Source organism: Penaeus monodon, chromosome 20 (genome assembly GCF_015228065.2).
Source record: "Penaeus monodon isolate SGIC_2016 chromosome 20, NSTDA_Pmon_1, whole genome shotgun sequence".
NCBI lineage: Eukaryota > Metazoa > Arthropoda > Malacostraca > Decapoda > Penaeidae > Penaeus > Penaeus monodon.
In genome coordinates this window covers 44272019-44272327 of record NC_051405.1, presented here as the reverse complement: position 1 = coordinate 44272327, position 309 = coordinate 44272019, and positions in this window count along the sequence as shown.

Genomic DNA, 309 nt, shown 5'->3' with positions numbered 1-309 from the left:
TATAATGACCAATTCTCTCAATATTCATATTGTGCCACTCAAGAGCATGTTACCATTCATGCCCTCTTGTCATTTTGAAGTTGAAAAATAAAATTTTCTAACATTTTGACAGTACAATTTAGATTATGAAAGTAAATACAATGAGAATGACTCCAATAAATTTATTGTACCAAACTTGCAATATGTAACTATATCCCCCTGATGAGCTTAACATATTAATGGATTTTCAAAAGTCAAATCTTAAAATAACATTTTTGAATATTAACAATAAATCAGGGAAAACTTTCCATGTATGACAACCAGGATTAT